Below are 24,098 nucleotides of genomic sequence, written 5' to 3'. Positions count from 1 at the left end.
AAATCATGTATAAACTAAAATGCTCAAGTCCTCAAATTTGGATCCAAGATTTCTTATCAAAAACAAAGATAGAAGAATTGAACAAATGTACACTCTTTCATAAAGTTAGCTGGAGGGCTGATTGCTGGGATTAATCAATAATCTTAGAGCTTATGATTTTTCTACCTCCAATCGGGAGAGCGCTAAAAAGGAAGTCAACTGATTAGGCTCAAAGAAAACATATTTAACTGATCGGTGATGCACTATACATTTACAAGGGTGTCGCAAATAAAAAGTAGCACCCAAAGATATAACATCTGGCTTCAACATAAGAAATTCACGACGACGCTTTTGAGTCTCTCGTGATAAATCAGGAAATACCTGCACTTTACAACCCATAAATTCTTTCTGTCTATTTTTAAAGAATAGTTTTAACAACCATACTTTATCAATAGAGAGAGCTACTGTTATAATCAAAGTACTCGTTTCTACAGCCTCTTTATCAGATTTTTCCAATAACTCCGATACATCCAATAGTCCTTGATCCGTTGACTTTTTTGGTAATTTAATCTTATTAGGTAAGTAATAGACTCGTGATAAAGGAGGTAATGAATCTTCTGAGGCCCCCAAAACTTCAAGAAAATATCTTTTAAACATTTCTCTAGGTGATGTCAATGGAAGCCTAGGAAAATTAATTAATCTTAAGTTATTGTATCTGGAGTTATTTTCTAAGTTCTCCATCTTTCTTCTAAGATTAATATTGTCTTTCATTAAAGTTTCCTGTAGTTGTTTGGATGATTTAATTTCCTGTTCAAACTTTTGAACAGAGGAATTAGAGGCAGTCATATCATTTTTCAATTCTTTAAGTTCAGTTGAATGTTGAGATAATTTCCCCTCAATTGACTGAAGTTTGGGACTTATGGTCTTCACTAGTCCGGCCATAAGATCCCATAGTGAGTCCAGAGTTACTTCTGAGGGTTTTTCCAAAGAAATTAAAGGTAAAGAAATGTCATAGTGCTCACCGTCCAGTTGATTAACTTGTCGCTGTCCCTGAAGGTTAACTCGCCTCTCCTCAGATGATTTCCCCTCAGCTTCTTCAAAGGAGCTCATATCCATAGAAGCTCCTGTCAGCAGGCTCTGTGATGGACTACTTGCCTCAGGGGAAGGCAAGACCCCGACCTCCGGGGTTTCCTTACCCCTTGGAGAGCTGCTTAGCTGAGGTTGCGGGGGCGGTGCCCTAACGTCGGGGCTCAAGGATGTCTCCAATCCCGGAGGAATCACCACGGCCTCACTGACGCCGCTACTCCTCTGCGGGCCTCCCTCCGATGCCGAAAATACTCCCTGCATCCGTCTGATGAGTTCCCCGATGTCACCAGCCGCAGGGGTGGCCGTGGGCCGCGAGGCACCAGCGGCGCTACGGCCCCTCCGTTTAGGCATCGGGTAAGTGGTTAACCGCTAAGAAATTATTAGAAGAAAAATCCTCAGAGCGGCTCCTCAGCGCGTCCAGCCTGACGCCATCTTGGATCCTAAACTTTAGGGGCTCTTTTTAAGAAGGTGCACTAGCGTTTTTATCGCACGCACCGGATTAGCATGCGCTATAGTGCGCGCTAGCCAAAAACTACTGCCTGCTCATGAGGAGGCAGTAGCGGTTAGCGCGCGGGGCATTTTAGCACGCGCTATTCCGCATGTTAAGGCCCTAACGCGCTTTCATAAAAGGAGCCCTAAATGTTTAACTTATCAGGTTAAATGCTGATTCCACCCAATAGCCAGTTTCAGCTTTAAGTTGGAATTAATCAAGGGGCACTAACCAATTTAGTGCATGCTAACTGTGTTAGAGTGCACTAATGATTAGTATGTGCTAACCATTAAGACGCCCATAGGAATATAATGTGTGTCTTAGGGGTAAATTCTCTATTACTGCGTTTAACTTAGGCGTGCTTTGGACGTCCAAAGTAAGTGAATAATTACGGAGTTAAGGGTCTTAATTAATGTTAATTGGGAAATAAATGGCACTTAGATGTCCCTAAGAGGTAGTAGACGGATTGACGTCTATAGAAAGTATAGTCGCGTCTCCAGCTCTGGACGTGGGCGTTCCGTGGGCGTGCCATGGGCGTGACAAATGGAGCCGCTAGATAGGCGCTACCTGAGTGGACGCCTGCGTCTAAATATCGTGTATTATGTAGGCGTAAGAAACACTGGTCTAACTTGGATTTCAATGCCGTTTCAACTTTCGTAATTGTGGCTCTTTGTTAGACGCGAGGCAGACGTTCGCTGTGTTTTTTCATCAGTAATTCCAATAGTGAGTTTGAATAGGTAATTTTCATCTTTTCTATGTCCTAATAAATATAATGACACCATATCAATGGAAAGCACCAAACTGAATCCAAAGAGGAAACCAAGGTTCAACTGTCTGCAGTATAAAACAATCCAGAACAAACAAAACAAAAAACTGCAGACTTTGTACACGATGCAGGCAGGCTTTATTAAGACAAATAAATCTTTGATTAAAAACCTTTTACCAGGTAAGGGACCCAACACGGTCCGTGTTTCGGACTAACCTTCGTCAGGGGTCCAATTTTGATAAAGGAGAAAATTATCAAAAGGAAAAAAGCCTTGGGTAAATAACTGCAATGCAATTCATGCTACAGGGAAGCGTACACATCTGGAAACTAATTTGGAGACACGGCAGAGGTAGGTGCATGTGTTTGTAAACGCAGAAATGCCTGGCTCAGGGCCAAAGGAAGCAATATCCCAGGAAGTGCTAATGGATGAGCCAGTCCTGTAAGTACAGTCAACCACCTGATATCAAAACACAGCTCTTACACAGGATGGTCAATGCAGATAATGGCTGCTGTCAGCTTCAGGCTGGAGGCATTCTCCTATCCAAACTGGAGATCAGAGCAGACAGGTGTCAACTTACCATGGCTCGGACATCCTAAGCAGTGATGAGAGATTGGTCATTGAAAGTGCTTCATTCTGTTTAGCATGTCCATAACATAGGTGAGTATTCAATGATTCAAAAAAAATATAGTTTCAAAAAGTGCAAGCAAACTTAACTTCAAAGTCCATACAGCGATGGTCCGGCAGGGTTCTGACGCGTTTTGCCAAGGAGGCTTCTTCAGAGAACCCGCTGTGCTGTGTGCAATTCAAAATTAAATGCTTCCTGGTTCAAAGGAAGAAGTCTTTCATTTCCTGTGACAAAGATGAAGTCAGGCAAATGTCCAGGCTGCCAACAGATGGCACAGGTTGCACCTTAAGATGAAGTCAGGCAAATGTCCAGGCTGCCAACAGATGGCACAGGTTGCACCTTAAGATGAAGTCAGGCAAATGTCCAGGCTGCCAACAGATGGCACGGGTTGCACCTTAAGATGAAGTCAGGCAAATGTCCAAGCTGCCAACAGATGGCACAGGTTGCACTGCTTACAATTGGCAACATGGCTCCTGGAGAGCTACAGATCCTTGGAAGGGTGTAATAGTTATTATCCAACTATGATGCCCTCGATGGGAGTTGAAGCTGATGAAGATTGGCACTCAGGCCAGAAGGCTATCTGGATGAAAGATCTGCAGTGACTGAACCATGATATAGAGGCTGTGGCGTGTACATGCAGAGGAGGTCCAGCGGAGCCATGCGGGTCCATGCAGCATGACTGGCCTGGGAGTGTTCAGAGGACATAGTGGGTCCTAATGGGGGTCCTTTCCTTTTCCCTTTTCCCGGCCACGGCCTCGACCCCGGCCACGGGTGGCCGGGGGGGAACCCTGCCTGGTGGGAGCCTGGCTGGAGGAGGTCTGGGAGGTGGATTGAGCTCCAGGATCCCCATGGGAGGCAGTTTGGGTGATGAGCTGGGGGAGAAGGTGTGAAAGAATGCCACACATGTTCTCCAGAGCACGGCGTGTCCCTGCCTGCTCTTCCAGCATTGCAGCCTGCAGGGCACGTGTTGCAGACTGCTCAGCCACCAGGGAGGCCAGGTGCTGGTTCATGACTTGTGTGGCTTCTTTTATCTCAGCCACCTCCCTGATGAGCAAAGTTTGCCTCTGGTGGATGTGGTCACCCACCTCCACCAATTGACGGTGGAGCTCATCAGGGGGGGCCTCCAGCTCATCACCCTGATGGAAATCTTCCTCCCCCAGGGCTCCGACCTCACCCACCTCTTCTTCCCCCTCCAACTCTTCCCCCTCCTCTACTGCCCTGTTGTCATCGTGGGGATGAAGGGGGGGCGCCGGTGCAGCTTGCATATCACTGTTTTGAGGAGGAGGGGTTGCGTACGATGTGCCAGCCACTGCTTCCTCCTCCTCCTCCTCCTCATCCCCTTCATCCCTATCAGCAGCAGAAGGAGGATGGGACGCCTCTGCAAAAAGACAAGAAAATACACATTGGTATTAGTTGAAAGCGGTAACATCTGAGAACATCATTTGAATTGCATCACAGGTCACAATACTGTACATCTTGTCATTTACAAGGTATTATGCAGGCTAACATATGGAACATTAGCAACTTATTCCACATGTTAGGCTTCCAAGAGTATCAAAACAGGCAATGGCTTTTATTGTATTACTATGAATTGCATTGGTTGTATAGTACTGTTGTAGTTTAGAAAGATATAAAATATGAGTTAAAACACCAACAAGTCAATGGCTTCTATGTAAAGTGATTTTACCTTGGTGCCCCAGGGAAGTATCAATGGCTCCCACAACAGGAGCTATTCCAGGACCCACTATGTCCATCACCTCACTCTCCAGGACAGTCAGTTGGAGGTTGCCGCAAGGACCCTGCGCATCAATCCGTTCCTGCTTCCGCCGGACCTCTCTCCGCAGGGCACGCCACCATTTTTTCAGAGCCTCTATATCACGGCCCTGATGGTGTACAGCATCTATGTCACTGCAGATTCTTCTCCAGATAGCATGCTGGCCTTCTATCCCAATCCTATCAGCTTCCCTCCCAAAGAGGGAATCATAGTTGGCCCCGACTTGGGCCACAAGGATCTGCAACTCTCCATGCAAGAAATTCGATTTTCGCTTTGGAGCCATGTTGCAAGGTGTAGCCATCTTTTCATGCTACTTGTAGAACACGTTCAAACACCCCCCCCCCATAGAACACCCAATGAGATGTGATGGGCGTGGTTAGGAAGTGGGCCAAGGAACCGCACTCGAACGGCGCCCAATAGGCATAGAGAAAGTTTTCCCGCCATGCTGACGTCAGACGCTACATAGGCGTGCATGGGTATAAGAAGGTCCAGGTGAGCAAGGTTTCCTTTCTATTCTGTCCTATTGCTTATGCAGATGTTTGAGACTTTACTCTGTCTTAGTCTTTTACATTTTTTTTCCTATCTCTGCCTCCCATTTCTCTCTATTCCACAGAGCCATTAACAAGCTACATGTCATTCTAATATGTTGTTTTATCTTTTCTAGAAGCAAGATAGTAAGTCCAGGTGAGAATGATATTTTGTAAGCTACTTAGGTGTCCTTATGATAGAACTAAAGAAACCAACCAGCAAAAACTGACTTCTCTTTATGGGCTTTCATTGTGTGCTATTGTTTATAATAGTTATTTTATTTCTGATATCTCCTACTCTCCATTCCACAGGGCTGACAAAAATGACTGAGAAGACTGATAAAGACCAAGTAAAATGGATGTGTTCACACATCTGAGAGAGTTTACTCATAGAGTTAAAGTTAATTCTTTGTAGAATCAAATTACAGGCAAGTTAAAATCAGGTGAGGAATGGTTCTGTGTACTAACTCATTGATAAGAATAGGTCGGGTGTGTTGGGGGGGGGTGGAAACACTGCCATTCAGTGGACATCCAATCAGTGTACATGGTTCAGGTGGAAAACTCCTAATGAGTGCCTAATGGCTGCCATTTTTAATAAGGAGTCTAAAGCTATGTTAGCACCTCTGTTACTTCTAGGTGTGTGTTCTGCCACAACTTCAGTGTTTAATTTTGGAGACATAGGTCTTTGTTAACAGTTTCTCTTTATTCTTCATTTCAGGTTAACTATGCTCATCACCTATGTGTTTGCCAGAGAGAGACCAGACGAGCAGCTCAGCACACCGACTTTCAGGAACAATAGTAAATTGATAATGTTGGCCTCATAGAACACCATGGCACGCATTCCTGCTGTTATATGCACACAAACTTTTTGTTTTCAGTTAGTCTATTCCCTCACATGAGTTCTAAACAGTAGCAGTGGAAGATTACAGGTGATATTAACCCACACCATCAGCGAGTTAAGGCTATTGCTTTAACAACTATACCACGGTGACATCTAAGCAGCTCAACATAAATGAGGTTAACACATTGCTTCAGGGAAGGGAGGACAGATATGGACCTTGGGGGTTGAACCTCCCTGTTTGTGAACCTTGTGTAAACCAGCTTCTCTTCTTTTCTGTTTTCAGGTGTCTTAGACAGGCAACTGCAGTATTGTTAGATGGAGTTTTGTATTACTGAAAGCAGTGCAGCTGTGAGCATCTTTGTGGTTTCCACATCTGCTTAACCAAAATAGTGCAGCTCAAGAACCAGGAGGATAGATTGAGGTATCTGGACTTTACTTCCATCAGCTTCCATGTAAGGAAGAAAAACCCACATGTCTCATTTGGATTCTCCTGGTGTGGAGCCAACTCTTAGTAGCAGTAACCCTATTCCTTAACAACAAATCTACCACAGTGACTTATATTCTCTTCCTTATGTAGCCATTTACTTTGGAACAGGGACTGGCTTACTTTGCACATCATAGCTGAGATGTCGTCATCTACCTACAGTTGCATATACCCTTGCATTCACTTACTTTTTTCCTAGATTCTGCAATGATTTGACATCAAAGTGGCTAGCAGGTAATAGAATGAATGAAAGGAAGAAAAACCCACATGTCTCATTTGGATTCTCCTGGTGTGGAGCCAACTCTTACTAGCAGTAACCCTATTCCTCAACAACAAATCTACCACAGTGACTTATATTCTCTTCCTTATGTAGCCATTTACTTTGGAACAGGGACTGGCTTACTTTGCACATCATAGCTGAGATGTCGTCATCTACCTACAGTTGCATATACCCTTGCATTCACTTGCTTCTTTCCTAGATTCTGCAATGATTTGACATCAGAGTGGCTAGCAGGTAATAGAATGAATGACAGACCCCAATAAAGATTGTCAAACTTTCTATATGTCACCTTGTTGTTATATTGAAAAGCAGTCCCTCCAGAACCCCTATCTACCTTGGACTCTGTCCACTAAACTGCTGATGCTACAAGGTTAAAACCACACAGGAAAGTTTAAACTATAAACAATTTTTTTATTCAAATATAAAACTTTAAAAAATTTAAACTTTTGAAAAAAATAACTATTTACATAACACATAACGCAGGGAAAGAGGGTGGGTGCCCCCCAAGAGCAGCTTGAGCTACCTCAAGCGAGGGGGGCGGAAGAGGTGCAGTTATTGAGAGGGTGTATGGCTGCTGGCACCATGCCCTCTTTCGGCTACCAGCCGCAAGAGGGCATGTTCCATCCTCTCAACAAACCCTCTCAATACCTGCACCTCTTCCAAGAGGGCAGAGTAGGGCTCTATCTCCCTGACCGCCCCCTCCTGAGGCTGGTCGGGCTGCTCCTGGGGGGGAACAGCAAGGAAAGGGGGTGGGATGGGAACAGGAAGGGCAGGAGAGTGAGGGGAAGGGCTATGGGTTGGGGAAGGGGAAGGTCCAACAGGGGATGGTGGTGGGAGTCCTGGAGGTAGTGGTGGGGCAGGCGGTGGGGGTCCAGGGGGCAGTGGTGGGGTAGGCGGTGGAGGTCCAGGGGGCAGTGGTGGGGCAGGCGGTATGGGTGGTCCTGAGGGCTCCCAGGGAGAATAATCCCCCTCCTCCTCCTCCTCCCCTTCTTCTTCTTCCCTCTCCTCCTCCTCCGCCGAGGACCAGGGTGGGGCTCCCTCCATCAGCTGCGGTGCCTCCTGAGGGGGTGCCTGCGCTGCTGCTTGAAAAGAGGGAAACAGGATACAGTCAGATATGTCCACAACACTTTTGAACATGACATTCTTTACTACGTTATTTTTTTCAAATGCTAATAACAGGATGCAAAGCACCTACTCCACTGTAAACATCAAAATGTAGCGTAAGTAAGTAAGGCAAGTAGAACACCATAAAGCCATTGTGACATGATATCACAATAGCAGCTTTACTGCAGATTTTATGATTAAAAATGGTTTACAGCTACTCAAGCATTTTCATCTATTTATTCTGGTAGGCTGATCACAAAGAAACACACGCTGGACTCATTACTCACCAGCTTCAGCGCGCAATTCCTCCATCACCCCCTCAAGGAAGGCCCGCTCCTGGCGCCTCAGCAGCCGCCCCCTTTTCCTGAGATCCTCAACCTGGATAATAGAGAGAGAGAGAGAGAAAGAACGGAGAGGGAGGGATATGATGAGTGCCATCTAGCACTGTGGCATAACACGTTTACTTAAGTATTGACCTCTATAAGCACATAAAAATGGAGTATGCTGCCCTCCAAGAGCCCCTATCCGCTTTGCTGCCTGCCTCCACCCCCTTCTGCCACATGTTTTACATGAATGTATTCACGTACTCCAGCATTTTCCCCTTTCTGTGCTGGAGGCATCGCTATCTCTCTACTGTACCTGGGACAGTAGGGGGGGTGGGGGGGTTGAGGTGACATGGCCAGCATCACAAGGAGGAGTGTGGGATTGAACTCACAACCCCAGGGTGCTGAGGCTGTAGCCTATCAGCAGTGCCCCACATTACAGCATGTCCTGGTGAGCTTACAATCATGCAGCAGGGGCAATAAAATAGTTTGGTCAGAAGGAGCATTGACCATTCGCTTCTCCTAAACAGACTTAAAGAGTGCGGTATCACAGGAACGGCACTATCTTGGTTTTCATCTTACTTTCAAGAACGCAGCTTCAAAGTCTTTGCTAGAAATGAAACCTCACCCTCAATATCATTAACGTATGGGGTTCCGCAAGGTTCCATTCTTTCCCCTTTACTATTCAATATCTTCCTATCTCCCCTCTTAACCCTTGCACAATCTATAGGATTTACGATCTTCGCCTATGCAGACGACATACAACTACTTCACCCAATCAATATTTCCAAAACGTCTGACATAAAAGATATAAACAATAAACTGGACTCCATAAACGATTGGCTATATTCTAATAAACTTTCTCTTAACATAGATAAATCTCGTGGTCTTCTATTCTCAATCAAAAATCCTGAATTTCTACCAGATAAAATTTCTATCAAATCTATCCCAATTCAAATGGAGACAAAAATAAAACTCTTAGGAGTTACCATTGATAAAGATCTATCATTTCATGATCATATTAGTTCGGTAGTTAAAACATGTTTCTATAAACTACGCATAATTCGTTCATTGACCTCAATTCTAGAAACCGAATCCATCAAAATTCTTATTCACTCACTAATAATCTCTCACCTAGATTACTGTAATTCCCTACTCAACGGCCTCCCACAAAAAGAAATTTGCTGCCTTCAACTTATACAAAACACAGCAATAAAACTCATCTATAACCTAGGTAAATATGATCATGTTACGCCTGCTTTGAAAGATGCCCACTGGTTACCCGTGATGCACCGAATCACCTACAAAATCATTCTTTTGTCATTCAAAATAAAATCTTCTCATCTGCCGTCATATCTCCACAAACTTCTTATCCCTCAGTGCTCTACTCGAACTTTGAGATCTTCAAATCAAAATCTCTTATTGATTCCGTCTATAAAATAATTTTATTACACACGCAAAATAAACTTTGCAGTAACTGCCCCGACATTGTGGAACTCCCTTCCACAATCCCTTCGTGACGAACAAAACCTTGACAAATTTAAGAAAAACTTAAAAACTTTTTTATTTCGAGATGCATTCTTTTCCACTTAACTTCTATCCTCTTAAATTCTTTTCTATCTAATTTTGCTCTTTTATAAACATTCAATATATCTTATCCCCATCCAACATGTTATTTCCTTAACCCCTCTTTCTCCTTTTTCTACTTACAATGTAACTTTACCCACCCATTCCCTCTCTCCTCACTGTCAAGTCTGTCTTGTTATTGTTTTTTAATGTTCACTATACATTATTTAAATTATTTAATACTTTTCGTTTTTTTTTGTTTTGTTTTTTTTCCAATTGTTTCTACTCTTGTCTGTCAATTTTTTAAATATAATGTAAACCGTCCAGATATTTGCTTGATGGTCGGTATATTAAAATCTAATAAACTTGAAACTTGAAACTTGGCTTGAAACCCCTGACGTCAGGGTACTGACGCTGTCACTTTAAACGTCATGCCACTATCTCCCTAGACCAGCAGATTGATACAAGAAAGTTGTAGGTATTTGAAATGACATAGCAGCACTTTAATATATTTGTTTTCCTTTGGCAAAGTTGATTTCAAGATGTTTCTATTACAAATGCGAAGCTCGTGACCCAAAAATTAGTTGTGTGCATGTTGTGAATGGAATAGATGCCTTCTAGGAGTTGAATTTGTCATTTGAAATCCTACTACTGCTCCTTTGGGATGTGCTTTAATTTCAGTATTCAATGTAAAAGATTTATTATGCACAATTGTAGTTTTTAAAAGGAATCAAGATTTACCCACAAAAACATGACAATTTGATTGAGACAGGTTTCCATCATCATTACATTTGACATGATTATTTGTGAGGGCCTGACTTGGAATACTTACTTCCCTGGGACATGAGGCTCTTCTGTTATACCGCCGGGTCAGGCGGGTCCAGGAGTCCCTGAACTGCAGGTATGACCTGCGATGGCCTGCCACTCTAAAATAGTGGTGCTCATGGACCAAAAAGAGCCTGGCCAGCAGCCTGGAGTCTTCAGTGCTGAAGTTTGGCTGTCTCCTGGCAGCCATTTTAGGAGAAATAACTGCGTATGAAGAATGGGTGATTCTATGATGTCACAACGCAAAAAAAACACGATGACGTGTTTGTGCCGCTTGGGCATGGTTGCAGCGGCCGCTCCGCGCTACATCAACACTGTTGATTACATCCTAAACCACGCCGATATCGTTGTTATACAAAAAAGTATAGCAGAACGCTTAGAAGCTTACCATGTAAACCTAATGAAACTTCACCTCCCCCAAACACAATGACAAGTTATAAATGAAATAAATGAAGATTGGGAAGTAGGAGGTTCACATATTTTAGCTTAGCTATGCATGTTTGGGTGGGTGGAAAAACAAAATAATATTATGTCTTTGGTAACCTTAGTCAGGACTTGAACCCCTGACCTTTGGTAGATACATGCAGTGCTTTTAAGCACTGAGCTATGTTGGGGATTTGGGAATGGAAGTCTCCAGAAATGACTTTAGGTACAAGCTTAGAAGCTTACCATGTAAACCTAATGAAATTTCACCTCCCCCCATGTATTTAGGTTCACTATCTACATTTGAACAAACACAATGACAAGTTATAAATGAAATAAATGAAGATTGGGAAGTAATAGGCATAATCTCAGGAGATTCACATATTTTAGCTTAGCTATGCATGTTTGGGTGGATGGAAAAGAAAATAATATTATGTCTTTAGTAACCTTAGTCAGGACTTGAACTCCTGACCTTTGGAAGATATATGCAGTGCTTTTAAGCACTGAGCTATGTTGGGGATTTGGGAATGGGAGTCTCCAGAAATGGCTTTAGGTACAAGCTTTGACAAGGGGCAATTATTGCAAGTATCTACAGGTGTATTTGATCTGAGAACACCCAATGAACGTCCAAAATGATTTCAAAATTCTAACGGCTTCTATGACGTCAGATGCTACTTTATGGTTAGGGTTAGGGCTAGAGTTAAGTAGCTCAGTGAGTAAATGCACTGTACCAATCATCCATAGGTTTTGAGTTCAACTCCCGACTTGTCTTTTACTTGATTATAACATGAGGGGTTTATGCTGCAGGATTGTGTTGTTGGGGTGTTGCAGGGGTGTCTAGGATGACAGAGAACAGTCACTTGCGTTTTCAACAACGCAATTGAATTTTTTAAGACGGAACCTTAGTGAGCCGGGGGAGGGAGGTCACCGCAGCCTCGCGCCTCAGATGAAAAGGTTCATTTTTTAGGGACCGTGTAAGCTGATCTGGGACAGTCTTCAGCGACTCAGAGCCCTCCTTCCGGTTGGGCAGAAGGAGGAGGCTTTGGCGGTGGTGGTTTTGGTGGTGAGTGAGGGCGGGAGGGGGGAGTCACCTGGCTGCTGCATCTGCACTCCTGCTGGCCACAGACCTACTGATCACAGAGCAGAGATCAGAGAAGCACGCAGGTATGTGCGCATGCGCGGCTAGGGTTTTATTATATAGGATATACACCTATCGCATCTCATTTTCATCACAAACACATTAGCGAGACTATACACAATACATTACAAAGTTGAGCTTGGGTTTGATAAAATAAACAGTATAATTTTAACTCTGTATTATATTTATTGAACCATACTTAAGAATATGGGTGTTGCATCCGTGACAACGGTGCTTTAAACCATTGAGCTACCAGTCTTTTGCCTCAACTGGCTGTGATATGATAGCTAAGTAGAGTATACTTTAGCACATCACTAAGGTATGCTATGACAGGGGAACCAGAGACACAGGTGTAGGTCAGTGAGTAAAAGCACTATATTGATCATCTATAGGTTGTGAGTTCAACTCCCGGCTTGTCGTTTACTTGTGGCATATCTACCTTCCAGGTGCACCTTGATGATGTCACAATGAGGTCAGCATTGTGTTGCTGGCTACTTCCTCTTCCTGTGAACTAGAAGCCACATTCAGGTCTGATCTGTGTTTTGATTCTGTTTCTAAGTTGGGCCAGTGTAAGTTATGGGATTTACCTTTGTTGTGAAGAATGAGCTGATTGTAGGAATGTTTTAAGACCAGGAGAGTGTTCTTTCGAGCAAGATATCACTTCTAAACTATCCTCTCTGAAATAATGTCTCTGGGAAATCGAGAGAAAGCTTATTGGATGACTTAGGGTGCCTTTCCTGCCAGTCTTTGTGGAACTTAAACGAAGTTTATATGGTGTTCAAAGTCCTAGCCTTTCCACTTCTAATAGGAGGTGAGTATGACATTCCTGTACAGCTTTCTGTGTAGCATACATCTACCGGTTCCCACCTTCCATACTGATAATGTAAGTTCAACACCCACTCGGTACGTTTCATCTTCTAGTTCTCCTTTGAAACATAACATATTTTTTTTCCATGTATTAATGGTAAACTGTACAATTCTGATATCCTAGAGGAAAAAGATACAACACAGCAGAGTTCTCTGTCTGCCATTCCCTACCTCACTGATATTGCCAGATCAACTAATATATAGTTTACAAAATGGTATACTGTGTTTTGGTTATCCTTTTCATCATCCTATACTTACAATGCTGAATGACTGATAATAAATCAGTAAAGAGTATAAAAAAGTATAATCTTAAAAAAAAAAAAAAAAAAATCACATCGTACCGACGTCTATCTGGCGTCTAGGAAGGGTCCATTGGAGACGCCTCAATGACTTTTCAGACAACTGTGTCTATCTTGCGCCAAGCGATTGTAGAAACGTCTACCGTACGCCTAAGTAACGTTTGATTGACAGTTGCGTTTGCTGGACGTCTAAAGCACGCCGAAGTTAGACGTAATAATAGAGAATTTACCCCTTAGTGTTTAGCACATTAGCGTGCACTAGGAATATAATGTGTCTTAGTGTTTAGCACATTAGCGTGCACTAACATGGTTACTGTACGCTTAAATCGGTTAGCACCCCTTGATGAATTCCCTCCTTAGCAATTAGAGGAGCTATTCAGTGACACTATCCAGGTAAGGGCCACTAGATATTCCCTTTGGGCCTCATTAGCATGGGTTAACTATCTAAGAGCTGGTTGGCTCACTTTAAACGGGTGCATGCACATTTGCACCTATTTTATAAAACCACTTAGATCCCTATATTGCATTAATAAAATATAAATATCCAATCAATCCCACTCTCAAAATCACTATACCAAACTGTTTGGAGAAAGTTTAAGGACTATTATATACGAACAAAAACTTATCTCAGCATTGCTGCTTCTTCAGTCTAGGGAATGACACAGGGACAGAATCTGTCCTCATCCCCGTGGATAATCGCGGGAAACCATCCTGTGTAATTCTTTAGTGTCTATCTCAACCTCAGTCCTTCTACATCATCATTCTTCAATGCAAGGCTTGAATGTCAGCGGCTGTGCCCATTCATTCTCTGATTCTTCCCTCTCTCCTTAAATTAATGACATAGGGATGGTTTCCCGTGGTTAACCATAGGGACGGAGTTAGGGACAAATTCTCTCCCCATGAAGGAGGCGGAGCTTACCCAAGATGGCGGTCTGAGGTATCTGCTGAGACGCTGCCGTGCCTGTGGTGAAAGTTTCCTCAAGCGGTATGGTGAAAAGGAAGTCCAAAATACAGGTGTTTCCCATTGAAGCAGCCTCACCATTTGGCCCGATGGATGTCTTTGTTGATCACGGCTCACAAACATCACAACCGGAGGTTTCCACGGCTGGAGAGAGCATGCAAGCTGAAGTACGGATCTCTCCTTTGAGGCTGCCACCCTATCTCCGGATGAGCGGAGTCCGCCTAGCTGTCCCGTTGCGACGGAGGAGTCGTTTTTCGACGTGCCAGCTCGAGATGCCCTTTTGTTGTCCTCTCTGAGTGGGAGAACTGACCCTGGAAGGGGAAAGGAGGAGTATGCAAGATCCCAGCAAGCGGCGGTGAGACCACAGCAAGCTCAAGCAGACTTTCCAAGCACTTTAGAGGCTACAGGTACCTTGGGAGCCCAAGAAGTTTCGTTAATAACTGAGGTGGTCACTGGTACTGTGGCTACTGCAGGGAATTTTGGAACTGAGATTGTTCCCTTACAAAGGCCTAAGGTAATTACCATGGAATCCACATGGGAGGCCATATCAAATATTCAAACTTCATTGGGGAATCAAATTCAACAATTATCTTCGCGCTGTACTACTGTTCTTTCAGAAAATTTGGAACTCAAAAATAAAGTATCAAGTCTGGAGAATAAAACGTGTGACATTGAGACTAAAATAAAAATGTTGGAAGTACAAGCTCTGACTTGGATCAAAGACAGTGATAGTTTGCACTTTAAACAGGAAATGTTGGAAAACTCTGTTAGGAGATGTAATCTCCAGATTATTAATTTTCCGAAAGTCCAACTTATAACTGCTCTAACTATGTTTAAAAGATATTTGCCTGAAATTTTGAAGGTACCAGAAACCTCATACCCACCTCTCTCAAAAATATATTACCTTCCAACGAGAGTTAAATGTCCAAATCCAAATCAGCAGAATTTATAGTTTGGATTTGACACAATTTCTAGAGAGGTCTGATACTGAAATTCAGGTCCCTGCTATATTAATAGTACAGTTTGCAATTGATTCGGATAGGGATTGGATGCTTAAGATGTTTTTTACCACTCTTAAAAGATGGTCTCCTTCTGATCACCCTTAAATCACCTTCTATTGAAAATATTCTTCTTCAGACCCTCAGAAATGCCACCAAGTGTTCAATCGCTTTCATAACAACTGGATTTATACATTCAATCCTCACCGGGTCACTTATGAATGCTGTCCCTTACTATTACCACCTAAGTTAAGTATGATAGCAATTATGCTATATTAACCTATTATACTGATGGTTTAAGTTATTCCGTTGAAGTTATTATATAAAAAAGAGTATAGCATTCATAAATAAATAAAAATTCTCTCCCCGTGTCATCAGTCCATTTTATTCAGCATAAAAATTCATTGTTTAACTATAAAAATGCTTACAATTTCCCATATAATGTTCTTAAGTAACATAATTAGAAATGTAGCAAATCAAATATGCATTTTTGTAATCAGCAGACCAACACTCTGCAATATATACTGCCCAGATATGAGGGATCTCCAAGATGTTTCTGCACTTTTATTTTTTTAAACACTATTATTTTTTAATATCTCAAAAGCAAATTACATCACTTTGCTACATAATCACCCTGTTGCCTAGTCACATGACATACCCTCTTAACACTTCTCCCGCCCAACCATTCCCTGTGAAAATATGAAAAGGCTGAAACTTTGTGAAGAACTCTCATAGTTTCCCATGTCTTCACTTCGCAGTGCCCAAGCACCTATCCATTTATAAAATAGGCAAAAAACAGATGCCCTTTGGACTTTTTATACAGATGCCTTTCCCATACATGCCTGTATTTTACTTTTGTAAATTTGACACAGTGCTAGTAGGCTAGCCAGGAGCTAGCTATTGATAGGATGCCTGTACCTGGTCCAGTTTGCTCCTCCCTTTCTGAATCTCAGAACCCCTCACCACAAAGAAGCACTGTCCCCCTCCGAAGGGACACAACCAAGCCCATATTACAAAAAACTACACTGGCTGCCTGTGGAAGCAAGGGTCATTTTTAAGTTTGCTTGCCTTTGCTTCAAAACCATGACAGGTTCATCCCCAACCTATCTGTCTCACCAATTTGAACTCCCAGGCACAAATAATACACGCAGTACCTACTTATTAGCTTTTTCATCCCTAAAGGGCTGCACCTACAAGAGATACCGCGATAGAACACTATCATTCCTAGCAGGCAAATGGAACAAATGTTTAACTAAGTTCATCTCAAAGGCACTTTTGTACCAAACGTTTAGGAAGTGAATAAAATCTTATATCTTTGACAAATTTCTCTGACCCCACTTCAACCTGATGTACTTCCAAAACACTTCCAGATAAACTTGACTAAACTTAGCGTGCCAATGTAATTTCGAAAGTTCTCTGTAATGTTGCTGTCTGTATACAGTCTCTTCCCTTGTAAACCGCTTAGAACTGTTTGTGGTATGGCGGTATCTAATATAATAAAATGGTAGGACGCGCATGCGCACTAAAAAAATTGTGTTCCCTGATCCCGTCGCGGAAACACGAGTGCGCATGCGCGCCTACTACGTCACCACAGCCTGCTCTCCACCTCGCGCTGCTACAGGCCCCACACTCGCAACTCACACATCCGCTGCAGCCTAGCAACTCCGACCACAACCTTCCACCCTCAACTGCCTAGGAGCTGCGGCGGGGGCTTTCAGAACAGAATATGATTACCATGTTTCTTTAGGCAGCCCCGGTTGTTTACTTGGATTCAATGTCAGCATTAGGGTTCGCCGGACGCCAGCCATGAGAGCCGGGTGAGGAAGGCCACCGCAGCCTCGCCGCTAGGTAGGGGGACAACAATCGCGCTTATGCTGAAGCCGCCGCCACGACTCCTCTCTTGAACCGCACCAGGATCGAGAGAGGAGCTGCGGCGGGGGCTTGAGCATATGCGCCATTGTTGTCCCCCTACCTAGCTGCGAGGCTGCGGCGGCCTTCCTCACCCGGCTCACATTTAATCCAAGTAAACAACCGGGCCTGCCTAAAGAAACCGGTGCTTGGCCTGCCAAACAATTCCTGCCGTTGCCGAAATTTGCCCCACCGTTCCTTCCCTTCCTCCATCAGGTCAGTTCATCTCCGTCTATGTTAAAAGCAGCTGCTTTGAAATTGGAGCCCTGCCGCCACCGTAATAAGTTCCCTCTGCCGCGGTCCCATATGTCAGAGAAAGGGCGGGACCAAGGCAGAGGGGAACGTGCTATGGCAGTGGCAGGCCTCCGATTTCGACGCAGCTCCTTTTAACATTGGTGGATTCACTGCACCTGATGGAGGGAGGGAAGGAAAGGTGGTTGGGCGCTGTTGAGCCCCTCTTTGCCCTCATACCCTCTCCTAACTGCTCCCTCCTGTCTCAGACCACTGGGGGGAGGTTCCTGTCTTCAGCTGCAGGGATGGAGGGAGGGAAGAAGAAAGAAGGGGCCCTGGCAAGCGAGTTATCAAAAGCCAACCATAGCCTGGGACCCCTACATGATATGAATAATGACCAGACAACAAAAGGTAAGAAAAATAATTTTATTTTCTGTTTTGTGATTACAATATGTCAGATTTGAAATGTGTTTTGAGGGAGGCTACCGCTGCGGCTTTGGACAGAGGGGTACCATTTTCGTGGGAGCCGGCCTTCGGAGAGGCTTGGGACGCGGGGACGGATGCGGGAGGAGCTGCCACTGCGAAGGGCTTTGGTGGGGGAGCCAGCCAGACCGCGAGTGTGGGGACGTTGTAAGCACGGATTGGTCAAGGAGCCGCCGCTTCCGAGGCTTTGAAATTGCTCTCCCACCGTCACTCCCTCCCGCCCCGGCTCTGCCTCTGCCCCTGCCCAGGTTCAAAAGCAGGAGAGGCGGTCATCTAGCACCCGTTAATCTAACGGGCTTAAACACTAGTATAAAAATAAAGTTATTATTATTATTATTATTAGTGGTGGAGGGAATTGTTTGTTTCAGTGACCCATATCAGACAGGCCTCTGAGGAGAAACCAGACGAAAAGTGTACCAAACCTGCGGGAGTCAAGATGGTGTTTGAGCAGAAGTGCTGTGAATCAGCTCCTGTGTTGGCATCTGTTTTAAGCCATTTTCTCCCCGTTTACAATGGGAAAAGAAGAAAGGATTGATATATACCTATTCACAGGTGCAAAGTTCTGTTCTTGAACTGATTCAGACTATCCTCAAAGTTGCTTGCATCATGACCTATGTATCCGCTACAGTGCCTTTGGAGGGCCCAACATTTACCCTCCCCCCCACCTTTTATCAAGCTGCGCTATAAGTTATTAGTATAGGCTGGTGAGGAATTCTATGAGCGTCAGAGCAGTTACTATGCTGGCTGGTGCTAAATACTCTAGTGCAGCTTGACAAAAGGGACTCTTAATGAGTTGGGCCTTAGTGAAGAGTGGGTGTCTTTGAGCCCTGAAGATAGGCTGGCTCCACCGAGATTAGGAAGCAGTTTGTTGTCTTCCACACTGTCTGTGAAGGGGCAGGAGAAGTAATCAGTCTCATCGAGTGGGGAGCCAGTGCATGGAATGCCCTGTTGTCCCCCAAGCGGGCTGGGGTTGAGGATATCTAGAATCAAAGTTTGGCAACAACTTCTGGAGCTGCTGTCTTGGTTTAGCATGGCACTGTCCTTGGTGGATTTTAGAAACACTCAACAGTGAGGCAAAAAAGGTCTAGGGGTTCCCACAGTGGTAGCGGTGAAGAAAAACAACTCGACTAACAAAATGAATAGCTAACTAAAATGGAGTGAAATTAGGTGCCCTCAGTGTGAAGGGACAGCGACGGGAGAATTTCTCCAACGCTACTCACATCAAGGCGGAGACAACCAAGCCCCCACCTACACACCATCACCGGGCACCTAAGTGTGCTTTAAATCAAATGGTGCAATCACCATAACATAATAACATAATAAACAGTGAAAAAAGTGCATTCAAACTCGGCTACCACTCTGGAAACCCCCCCAGCCAACTCCCAAAGCTGAAAGGAATTTTAGGGAAAAAGAGTACTTAGCTCAATGAAAGTTGTAATCCAGGCGTCCAAAGTAAGGCAACGAACGCCACGAGAAGCCAGGTTCAACTGGCCTGGTTTCGGAAGCAAGTCCCTTCCTCAGGAACCTGTAATTCAAAAAGTCACATGATCCAAGTCAGCTGGGCGGAGGGAGGAGCTCGTGATTATGTGATTGACTTTTTGAATTACAGGTTCCTGAGGAAGGGACTTGCTTCCGAAACCAGGCCGGTTGAACCTGGCTTCTCGTGGCGTTCGTTGCCTTACTTTGGACGCCTGGATTACAACTTTCATTGAGCTAAGTACTCTTTTTCCCTAAAATTCTTTTCAGCTTTGGGAGTTGGCTGGGGGGGGGGGGGTGTTTCCAGAGTGGTAGCTGAGTTTGAATGCACTTTTTTCACTGTTTATTATGTTATGGTGATTGCACCATTTGATTTAAAGCACACTTAGGTGCCCGGTGATGGTGTGTAGATGGGGGCTTGGTTGTCTCTGCCTTGATGTGAGTAGCGTTGGAGAAATTCTTCCGTCGCTGTCCCTTCACACTGAGGGCACCTAACTTCACTCCATTTTAGTTAGCTATTCATTTTGTTAGTTGAGTTGTTTTTCTTCACCGCTACCACTGTGGGAACCCCTAGACCTTTTTTGCCTCACTGTTGAGTCTTTTGAAGTTCCTCTGGCATATATATTTTTTGGGAGTCTTTTAGGATTTTAGAAACAAGCAGGAGTCGACTGTGACACCATATGGGAAGCCATCAAGATGTTGGACTGGACTTGTCCCTATATTAAACTGTGAAGGTATTTCTGGAGAAGTCTGATGTTATCCAGGCCCTGGTAGTAGTACAGGGTGTTTAGATCTACCCTGTTAGGAACCTTTGTCCTGGAACTGGACTGAAATTTGGGATTATGTAATTACTTCAAATATATGTATGCACAGTTTCTGGGTTCTAATACAGTAGTTGTATTTTACTGAAATAATTAAGGCATATATATTAATTATTAGATTCTCATTAGCGCCAATGAATCAGCACTGTTTGGAGCTTGCGGAATTAGAATATAGTAAATTCAGAAATGCACTAGCAGCAGATAAGCAGCCTGATAGGATCTGGCATGATCAAGGCTTCTTAGTGTAAAACTGTGTAGTTTAATAATGCAGCTGACAGAAAGTCACAGACAGACCTTTTCAGAGGCTTTCAAGAGTCTTTGCTTGAGATTTGCTATGGCATGAGCAAAAAGGTTCCAAACCTTGTTTACAACTAGCCTATGGCTCTAAACCAGCAAACTATCTCTTTAATGTAGCAACCCATCCTATATAATATAACCCTAAGCGCGCATGCGCACTTAGGGTTTCGTGTTCCCTGCCGCTGTGGTGTGTGATCAGTGGCCGTGTTCCATTTTAGAACTCGGCGGCAGGGAACATTCTGGCCACTCCCCTCTTCCCGCCCTCACTCACCATTTGGAAGCGCAGGCAAGCTCTCTCCCTGCCTGCGTCCTCGGCAGGGAACACACCTCACTCGCCGCTGCTGCTGCTGCTGCCACCACTGATCCTCCTCTTCAGAGCAGCCTGCGATCGTGGCCGGCTTTAAAGAACCTCGCAGGCCACTCTCCAACCTCAGTAGCATGTTCCCTCTGACGCACGGGATCGCGTCAGAGGGAACGTGCTACCAAGTTGGAGAGCGGCCTGCGAGGTTCGCTAAAGCCGGCCACCACGATTGCAGGCTGTTTTGAAGAGGAGCAGGCCAGAAGACACCGGGATGGAGGGAGGGGATCAATACCGGGGGCCAGGGGGAAAGGGAAAGGGGGCTGCTTTGGGGGAGGGGTATGCTGGGGGGAGACAGAAGGGGCCATGGAGAGACAGGGAGAGGGAAAGGGGGCTGCTTTGGGGGGGGAGGTATGCTGGGGACAGACAGCTTTGCTCTGGGGGGAAGACAGAAGGGGCCATGGAGAGACAGGGAGAGGGAAAGGGGGCTGCTTTGGGGGAGAGTGTGCTGGGGACAGACAGCTTTGCTCTTGGAGGTGACAGAAGGGGCCATGGAGAGATAGGGAGAGGGAAAGGGGGATGCTTTGCGGGGGAGGTGTGCTGGGGACAGACAGCTTTGCTCTGGGGGGGAAGACAGAAGGGGCCATGAAGAGACAGGGAGAGGAAAGGGGGCTGCTTTGGGGAGGAGGTGTGCTGGGGACAGACAGCTTTGCTCTGGGGGGAAGACAGAAGGGGCCATGGAGAGATAGGGAGAAAGAAAGGGGGCTGCTTTGGGGGGAAGGGTGTGCTTGGGGCAAACAGCTTTGCTCTGGGGGGGAAGACAGAAGGGGCCATGGAGAGACAGGGAGAGGGAAAGGGGGCTGCTTTGGGGGAGGGGTGTGCTGGGGGGAGACAGAAGGGGCCATGGAGAGATAGGGAGAGGGAAAGGGGGCTGCTTTGGGGGAGGAGTGTGCTGGGGGGGAGACAGAAGGGGCCATGGAGAGATAGGGAGAGGGAAAGGGGGCTGCTTTGGGGGGAGGTGTGCTGGGGACAGACAGCTTTGCTCTGGGGGGAAGACAGAAGGGGCCATGGAGAGACAGGGAGAAAGAAAGGGGGCTGCTTTGGGGGGAGGGGTGTGCTTGGGGCAAACAGCTTTGCTCTGGGGGGAAGACAGAAGGGGCCATGGAGAGACAGGGAGAGGGAAAGGGGGCTGCTTTGGGGGAGGGGTGTGCTGGGGGGAGACAGAAGGGGCCATGGAGAGATAGGGAGAGGGAAAGGGGGCTGCTTTGGGGGGAGGTGTGCTGGGGACAGACAGCTTTGCACAGGGGGGGTGGGGGGAGACAGAAGGACACAGACAGCGGCCAAGGAGAGACAGATAAAGAAACACAGACAGACAGACACATCTATTCTAGCACCTGTTAATGTAACGGGCTTAAAGACTAGTATCTTCAATGATTTGCAATTGAGGCATAGGTGCTAATGAGTGGAAGCTATCCAGAAGGGGACCAAAAATCAAGTCAGGCCTTCTCAAAAGACAGACTGGAAATCTCAATAATTCCTGAAGCCGGGGTGTATTTTAATCAATGCCTCCTAACTATGCTGAAGATGTCACACTGTGCCTTTCCCAGCTGGAAAAGTGAAAGCCTGGTTTCACATTTGCAGGGTTTTTGAAGGTCAAATGCCTACTATACAAGTCTTACTCATCCATATGGACTAGAAAAAAAATGCCACAATATGCAATCATCATGCAAGCAGATTGGGTCTTATAAATCTGTCGGTTCAGTAACACATTCAAAATGTACCGTATTGGATGGATTATAAATCCTCCAGCAAATTATATGTTGTAGGGAACTTTTTAGTTTATGAAAGCATGTAATAGCAGGCACTCTATTAGACAGACCTTCCAGAGATAATATAAATACATGCATACTGTGTAATAATTAATTCTGTTTTCGCTGCCTCCTTGCTGCCAAGTGAAGTTAGCATTTCCCATCTGAAGCAGATTCACGTACATACTTTATGCATTTTTTTAAAATATAAATTTCTCATTAGATTTTTAGCTGTCAAACACTCAGATTAATATTAGGGGAAGAGCCTATTTCTGTACTCCATAGAGCAGCATGACAATTTTCTGCCCAGATTTCTCAACATTTTTCATTTTGCAAGATTTTTTTTTCCCCTCAAGCACATGTAATTGAAAACAGACATATGGAAACCGGCATGCAAAACCTAGAAAACTCTTTAGCATTTGCCCACAAACCATGCTAATCAGTTTCATATACCACTTACAGAGAGCAGGTAGTGTGGTTAAGTGATGAGACACTAGGGGGTAGTGTGACAGGGAGACTCCGTCACCACAAGAGACAGCAAAAACACAAGGTGAAGTTGAGAGCCATTTATTAAGTAGTAGCATACATCAACTTGCCTAAGAAGTTAACTGTTATAATAAAATATTAATCATTTTATAAAACATACTCAACCTGTTGTTTTCGATTTGTTTGGCTTTTTTCTCATTTGTCTTGCTTTAATTGAATGACATCTGCTCTTGAAGAACACGTTAAACTTTCAGTTTCAGCTGGTTTCACATACGTGAGGGTGCTGAAAAGTTCTCAGCCCAGCCGAGAAGGACACGGGGTATATGGTTCAATCTGAAACAATGTCAAAAGAACATAGAAGTCCTTTTCTGCAAATTGGTACTTAAAGAAATAAGATAACGCTCTTTTTTAGCTACAGCAGCAAAATAACGCTCAGAATTTAGGAAGTTGGTTGGTTGGTCTGAGAACTTTTCAGCATTCCCTCATATAGGTCCCCTTTTATCAAGCTGTGTTAGGGATTTTTTTTTATTACCGGCCACTGTGGCAAAAGCTCTGATGCTCATTGAATTCCTAAGAGCATTGGAGCTTTTACCACAGCGGCCGGTGTTCAAAAAAAACCTCTAATGTGGCTTGACAAATGGGGGCCATAGTGAGATGTATTTTAATAAGCAAGCCCGAGAGCTGGTCTCGACGGGCGACCCTAACGCGGGACTGGGTAGCCCGCTGAGTCGCTCGTCGGGCTTGCTAGTGGGGGCGGGGGATAGAAAATGAGAGAGAGAGCTAGGAGGGGGGGTGTGGCGGGGGGGGGCGGTCCGTGGTCCTGGGATCGCTGCTTCCCCTCTATCGGGTTGTCGAAGCCGTGGTGGATTGTGGGTGGGAGGGGATAAAAGGAGGCGTGCTCGGAGGACCTAAACGGTTTGGTCCTCCGAGACT

The sequence above is a fragment of the Geotrypetes seraphini genome, chromosome 1 (genome assembly GCF_902459505.1).
Source record: "Geotrypetes seraphini chromosome 1, aGeoSer1.1, whole genome shotgun sequence".
In the NCBI taxonomy this organism is placed as follows: Eukaryota; Metazoa; Chordata; class Amphibia; order Gymnophiona; family Dermophiidae; genus Geotrypetes; species Geotrypetes seraphini.
Note: the sequence above shows the minus strand (reverse complement) of the source record.